We start from the raw sequence: 7,247 nt of genomic DNA, 5'->3' as shown, positions 1-7,247 counted from the left end.
AGGGAACATGGTCTCGCCTAAGAATCTTAGGGTTCACACCACACTTCTCCTATTTGGCTTATCAGAGACTTAACACAGCATTCTTATCATCTCAGATACCTTTAGTACCACTGGATCTGCTATGTCATATCACCCAGGTGTACAGAGAAGCTTGTACCATAGCATGTTTCAGATACTTCTCATGTCCTGGATTCCTGTTGAAATTAGCAGCCTTCTGGATTATCTGGTAAATGGGTCAGAGCAGTATTTTGAAGTGCAATATTTATGTTGTCTCCAAGCCCCCCAAAGCCTTAGCAATGCTGTGCTTTTTTCTTTGTTGTATGATGTACAAGATGCACTTTGTCCTTTATCATAGAATAATATCCCCGCATGCATCAAATCAACAAGCATCTATCTGACCTCCCTTGAAATATCAGGCCCTGGGTGGATTTTCAGAGGATTTATTTCCTACCCTCTGGCACACAAGAGGAGACTAACAATTTTAGCTACTAATGTGGGTGAAAACCAGGAGAATGTGGTTCCATGGAAGTCAAATAAAGTCAAGTGAAGACAGCGTTTAAGGAGGAGGAAATGATCATTTATCAGACACTGTTGTTAGTTCAGGTATGTCTTAAGAAATGGCCTTTGGCTTTGGTGATATGAGAACGCTGATTAGGCAGTTTCATTGCAGTTTCAGAGACAAAAATCTAATTGGAACTTCTTTAAGAGAGGAGAAGAGAAGAGGAGATGTTTCTTTTAAAGAATTTGCTGTAAAGGAACCTAAAGAAATATGATAATAACCAGAGGTAGATGTGGAATGTAGGAGGGTTAGGAGGGTTTTTGTTTTTTTGTTTTTGTCTTCAAGATGTCAGATTGTCAGACATTGTGCAGATGGGATGACCCAGAAGGGAAGGAAAATTAATAGTGCAGGGCAGGAACAAAGTCCTAGATGAGAGAGGATAAGGATCTAGGGCACGAGCAGAAGTGTTGGCCTTGGCTCAGAGCAGAGACAGCTTTACTGTAGCAGAAGGGAAGGTGGATATCTGGCTGCAGAGGCAGGGAGCTGGCTGGATTTGCTGGTGGGAGGATAAAGAAAGTCTTTTCTGACCACTTCTGTTTTCTCAGTGAAATAAGAAGGTCTACAGCAGACATTGACAATTGGGCAGCAAGGAGTGAGAGATTTAATGAGAAGGAAGTGGTGTGCCCCTCAGAGAGCTGCAGTCAATGTGCAGAAGGATGCAGTGACAGGATGGCCCAGCAGTCCTAAGGGCTCACTTGAGGTTTTTTGTTGTAAATTTGAAATAGTAACCATCAGTACTATCAGATGTGATGTTCACTTTTTATAACAGATATTTTGTAATGACTTCTTTACTATCCTAAAATAAAATTCATAGCTAAGATAACCTACCCACCAATATAAATTTGAAAGAAGTGTCTGACCAGTAATAATAATGGTTAGGAAAAGAAACCTTTAAAAAGAAAGTAGTATGTATTTCAATACAGTCTCAGCACAGCTATACTAGACAGCATTATTAAGTTTTCACATTCTTGATCCTATTCATAGAATCACCTGAATGTGTGAACTACAAATACCAAGGGATACAACTGTATTATATTGGTGACTCAGATACCATGAATGGTAGGGCCATTAGTGATGTGATTTTTCCAAGACTGAATGACATGAAAAAACTCAAACATATCTTTCCTCCTTGAGATATTGAAGGGATTTGAATTCCTAAAAATCTCAGTGTTTATTAAAATTGTGTAAAAATACTTTGTGTTTTCTGTAAGATATAGTTTGGTTTTAGGTTCAGATAAATAGATTTTCATCTACGTGAATGCTCAGAGGGAAATTTAAAGGTCTGTGGGTTGCAGGACAAACTTTCTGACACTTTGAAGAATATTTGGTATTCTTGGTACTCTGCCAATTACATGACAGTAGTGGCCTCTGATCATTGTGACAACCAAAAATGTAATATACACTGCTTCCCACCCTCATTGTGCTCTCTTATTTGTAGGGATTCCATCCATGATTTTTTGTGTGTTTTTCTCCAACCACTGTTCAATTGTTGAAGAAGAGACTTTGAATAAGTAGAGAATTAGACTCAAATAGGTAATTGGTATATATATACATATATATACCAATTATATATAAATATGTACACACACATATATATATATATATATACATATTATATATATATTTTTAAGTGAGTGCAAAGAAGGAAGAGAAAGACAATGGACTGAGGATGGGACAAGAGAGTGGTTATAATGCTGGATCATGAATCTTAGCTGAGTACAAAGAGAAGAACTTACCTGGCAGGGAGGTTAGGAGTATGAAAAGCTAATGGATGCAATGGATTGGAGTATCTGGTACAGTTGAGGAATTGGGAGACACTGAGAAGCCAGGATGAATTTTCTACTTAAATATTTAAAAGATGTTGAATGATTCAAAGAGCAGAGGTGGCGAGAACAACCAAGATGGTAAACTCTCGAATAAATTAGAAGGGAGGACACAGGAGAACTGATAGGAATGCCACAAAGAAGTGTGGCAGGTGTTGTAGTCTATTGACATGTGCTTCAAAGCAACTGGCGATCCTTGGCAGTAGATAGAGTAACAATAATCTCTGGAAGTGGCTATGAGGAGCAAGAAAGAGCGTTTTCGCACCTCCAAGCCCAGAAGAACTTGACATGTGGATGATAAAACTACAGCAAGAGGGGTTTTCAAAAGAAGCACGTCCTTGGAGATAGTCAGGTATTCAAAAAAAATAAAGTAAAATTGATGTGACCATAAAATACGTGTGTTTGTATTACTTTCAGCTGCAACAGCAGGAGCTTAACACCTTCTGAAGTTGTTCACTAATATTCTGATAGCTCAACTATGTTGCCTGATGAATGAACTTTCCATTTCTCTTTAGGCTTCATTTCAAGTTATTAGATATTTATTGTCTTGTATGTCGCTAACACTCTAGGAGACATTGTGAGAAAACAAAACATGTAAAAAAAAACAAAAACCCTCCTAACCCTCCTACATTCCACATCTACCTCTGGTTATTATTATATTTCTTTAGGTTCCTTTACAGCAAATTCTTTAAAAGAAACATCTCCTCTTCTCTTCTCCTCTCTTAAAGAAGTTCCAATTAGATTTTTGACTCTGAAACTGCAATGAAACTGCCTAATCAGCGTTCTTGAATCTGTGGATTGGCATCTTGCATATTTCGGATAATGAGTGCATGATTTCACTGAGAAAGGAAGAGACGTACAACACAGAAATATCACTTACCACCACCGCTTTGGCTTCCGAGAGCCCTCAACTTGGTTCTTCCTTGTTTCATGTTGGTAAGAAGTAGGTCTTTCCTGATACCACCACACCTGGTGTCTGGGCCCCATAAATTTCCAGCAAGCTTATGGGAAACCTGGATCATTGAACATATGGTTGAGTACTATGGATGGTTCTGAAGGGGCTGGGTGATCTCAGAAAATTTCCAGGCTAAGATGACCATCGCCTGGTGTCTGGGCCCCATAAATTTCCAGCAAGCTTATGGGAAACCTGGATCATTGAACATACGGTTGAGTACTATGGATGGTTCTGAAGGGGCTGGGTGATCTCAGAAAATTTCCAGGCTAAGATGACCATCATGTGTTCTAGAAAATTATGGGTGATGCACCGCTCCTACATTCATATTCATTAATCCCTGATCTACTATGTTAATAAATATCCATCATTTCATTTCTTAGTATTGAAATGGATATTGAATGATACCCATTATTTCATTTCATAGTATTTCTTAGCTATGGTGATTATTCTCATGTTGTAATATTAAATTTTATTGGCTAATATTGATTTAGGAATTTTACATCTTTAATTGTAAGTAAGATTGTTGTATCTCTTCTTAAATGACCAGGGACTGACTTTATTATGAAGCTTATCTCCCCTTCATGTGATGAAGCAACTAGTTTTCCGTGTCTTTATGGCTTAGAATATTTTTTATAGCATGGAAATGATCTGTCCCTTGACCTTCAAAGCTATATGACCAAGAGCATGTTTTCTGTTTCCTATATTCTACTTCAAATCTGAGTTTTCCCCAGAAATTTGTTTATTCATCAGAATTTTTCTATTTATTAATATATAAATGCATAATATACCTTACTTTTTATCTTCTCTATGTTAACTATTTAATTCAATTTTTCCATTTGATTTGTGTTGTATTTTTATTAATCTAGATTTATTTGCAAGAGATTTTATATCCCATTTTTTATTTCAAAAGAATTTTTTTTAAACCATTCTACTGAGGCTCTATTTTCTAAATTATTTCTACTTGAATCTTTATTATTTCCCTTCACCTAGTTGTATTTTCCGCAGGACAATTTTACACAAATTTTAAAATAAATTAAGTTGAATGCTTTATTAATTTCCCTTCTCTATTGAGATCTTTATAAATTAGCTATTAATATTATGAATTTAGTTTTGAATGTAATTTTAGATGTAGACTATAAGCTTTCATATACTGTATATTGCTTTCCTTGCTCATGAAATATCTATTAATCGTGTAATTTTTCCCCCTATCTAGTGTAGTAGAATTTGAGGAGAAAGACTGTTTTGTGTCTGTGTTTATTTAATTACAATGTGGTTGAAATTGTAAAATTTAAACTTGCATTTATATCTAATTTTATTCTATCATTAGAGACAATATGTGGCTTGTTCAATTGTAATTTTAAAGCTGTATTAAAGTTTGTGAATATAAGGCAGATATTACAAATGTTTCATGAATTTTTGAGAAAGATGTATTCTCTGTTAGCATGCTATAATTTGTATAAATAAATTTTCATATTTACATGTATTAGTTATAGCAGTCAGGTATTTTATGTCCTTATTTATTGCTTAAGAAAAATTTACTTTATAATCTGTTGGTTATGTAATAATGTTTCCCACAATAATTGTGTGTATGTTAGTTTCTCTTTGAATATCTAAAGTTTTGCTTGATTTTTTTTCTGTTAATATTGTTATTTATGTCATTATTATAAAGTGACTATGTTATTCTACTTTGCCTTTTGCCTCAAATTCCACTGTCTAGTATAACAATGCCAATTTCGCCTTAATTTAAGTATGTTTTCCTGATCTAAAATTTTACTCTTTAATCTGTAAATTACTTTCATTTGTGTCTCTTGTAAACAGAAGATTGTCAGAGTTGGATTTTTAAATCAAACTGAGTCTGCCTAGCACATAGCAAGTACGTAGTCAATGAATAAAATAAATATTTGAAGTAATACTTAAACTCACTAAATTCCTTTTTATCTTTTGTCTTTTCTTTTGTTTTAGATGGGCCATAAAGCATGAAGGGACCAGTAAGCCATGCCAGTGGAAACATTCCAGAGTTGAAAATCCTTTATGGAACAAGCTTACCTACATGTGGCCAGTCCTTCCCAGCGGCCAACTTAATGAGGTTGTGTTGCGTAGTGTATGAAGTGGTGTTGGGACTAACTTTAAGGCCCAGTATGTGGTCAAGTTTTTGAAAATTTCTGTGCAGTTTTTGAATTGCAGTTGTTGAATGCAAGGAATCAAGCTTGCTAATTCTATTGTTGTATCAATTAATTAGAAGGATGTGTTTAAGTCTTCCATGAGGGAGACAAATTTATTTCTTCTTGTAAAGTTTATTTCTTGTAAAATTTCTGTCAAATTTTATTTTATATATTTTGAAATTTAATTCTTAGGCACACATCTTCAAAATATTATATCTCCCTGGTGAATTGAAATTTTTATTTTTATATAGAAACTCTCTCTAGCTCTAGTAAAAGTCTCATTTATCCAAATTTTATATATTTTGAAATTTAATTCTTAGGCACACATCTTCAAAATATTATATCTCCCTGGCGAATTGAAATTTTTATTTTTATATAGAAACTCTCTCTGGCTCTAGTAAAAGTCTCATTTATCCAATACTAGTAGAAATATCCCAACTTTGCTCTGGTTATTTGCTTAGTATATCTTCATCCCATCCTTCTACTTTCTGTGTCTGTATATTCTTCCCCAATAATCGGCTTATAGTTAATTTAAAAAACTTCTCTGACAGTCTTTGTCTTTAACCTAGTTGTTCTTTTCTAGTTTTTATAATTACAGGTATATATGGATTGTTATTTGCTTTCTATTTGTCCTGCCTTTTCTGTTTCTTTCCTCCCATTCTTGTGTTCTTTTAGATTGATTTTTTTTTCTCAGTACATTTTTCTCATCTACTAGTTTGGAAATTAGGCCCTCTATTTCCACTTTTTATTACCCTGAACATTTAGCCTGCATACGTAAATGACCCAAATCTAAAGTTAAGAAGTATATTTACTCTTCTCTCAAATAATCAAGAAAGTTAGAGTATTTTAACTTCAATCATATGATTTGTGATTTATATGCTAGTATAGTCATGTATTTTAATTTTATCTCAAAAATTTTTCATGAGATATCAACATTGTTGTGCACAGTCAGTATGTATTTAGACTTACTCCACATTTTTCATATTTCTTGTTATGATTCCTTATTACTCAGTCCTACCTGGGGCTGCTTTTCTTCTGCCTAGTGTACCCTTCCTGAAGTGATTGGTAGCACACTCTTTCAGTTTTTACTTATCTGGACATGTCTTTATTTTGCTCTCACTTATGTAATGTATTTTTACTTAGCAAGCTGAAGATATCATCATGATTTCTACCTTCCGTTGCTGTTATGGAGAAGTCAGCTGTCATTTTAAATGTCATTCCTTTGAAGGTTATCTACCTTTTTTCTCTGTCTGCTTTTAATATCTTCTTTTTTCTTTTGGTATTCTACAGTTTCACCACAATAGATCTGAGACAGGATTTTTTTTGAAATCCTGCTTCAGATTCTTTGGGGTTCTTGAATCTGTGGATTGGCATCTTGCATATTTCCTGGAAAATTATCACCCATCATGTCTTCAAATATTTTCTCTCCTGTATTTCCTCACTTCATTCTTTATAGAACTCTGACTAGGTGTATGCTAGAGCTTCTTGTTTTGACTTTTGTGTCTTTTAACCTCTTTCATATTTGCCATCTCTTTGTCTCTTTTGATGCATTTTTGCATCATATTATCAGACATTTTCTTCCAGATTATTAATTTTTTCTTCATCTTTGTCTAATGTCTTTCAAACTCCAAGCAAAGGTCAGCCTGTGATATAAATTCTCAATGAAGATTGTTTTTCTTCTCCACATAGTAAATATGTTTGAGACATACTTGCAACTGTCTGGAGAGGCATTATTTCTGATTTGCCTT

The 7,247-nt window shown here is 34.3% G+C and overlaps 1 long non-coding RNA gene across 1 annotated transcript in view; it reads left to right on the top strand.

Annotated features, from left to right (window-relative positions):
• The window catches only part of LOC103588402, a 93,685-nt gene extending 88,284 nt beyond the window's left edge, over positions 1 to 5,401 (top strand). Inside the window, exon 3 of the long non-coding RNA XR_550312.1 lies at positions 5,300 to 5,401. This is a non-coding gene — a long non-coding RNA (uncharacterized LOC103588402). The remainder of the gene's footprint in view (positions 1 to 5,299) is intronic.
• Positions 5,402 to 7,247: the final 1,846 nt, after the last annotated feature.

The sequence above is a fragment of the Galeopterus variegatus genome, unplaced genomic scaffold (genome assembly GCF_000696425.1).
Source record: "Galeopterus variegatus unplaced genomic scaffold, G_variegatus-3.0.2 Scaffold568, whole genome shotgun sequence".
Taxonomy (NCBI): Eukaryota; Metazoa; Chordata; class Mammalia; order Dermoptera; family Cynocephalidae; genus Galeopterus; species Galeopterus variegatus.
The sequence above is the reverse complement of the archived record's forward strand: the minus strand, read 5'-3'. Positions and strand labels throughout refer to the sequence as shown.